This window comes from Ananas comosus, unplaced genomic scaffold, assembly GCF_001540865.1.
Source record: "Ananas comosus cultivar F153 unplaced genomic scaffold, ASM154086v1, whole genome shotgun sequence".
NCBI classification, from domain to species: domain Eukaryota; kingdom Viridiplantae; phylum Streptophyta; class Magnoliopsida; order Poales; family Bromeliaceae; genus Ananas; species Ananas comosus.
Genome location: NW_017890926.1, coordinates 29,459 through 29,810, shown reverse-complemented (window position 1 = coordinate 29,810; position 352 = coordinate 29,459).

The window sequence follows — 352 nt, the reverse complement described above, 5'->3', positions numbered from 1 at the left end:
TTCTAAAAACTTTAAATATCCTAAATCAGTTTTAACGATGTGGATCGTTAATTTGAACGCCCGAAGATCGAAAACGACACTATAGTATGGGATCTCCCGTACTATAGATAGTATAGTAGCCGAACTCTATATATATATATAATTAGGCTGGAATACTATTAATAGTAAAACGCTCTTTTTGCTATCAAGTTTTTAACCCTTGGATGAAAAATTGTAGGGTCAGGATGATATTAGTCAGTTGGAGTTGAGTGGTCCCCCTACGGTTTAGTGGTCCCCACTGGGTTATAGTATTTAATCCAATGGTTAGAAATAATGAAAGGAGTTGATCCAAAGGCTAAAAAACTGGTAGCAA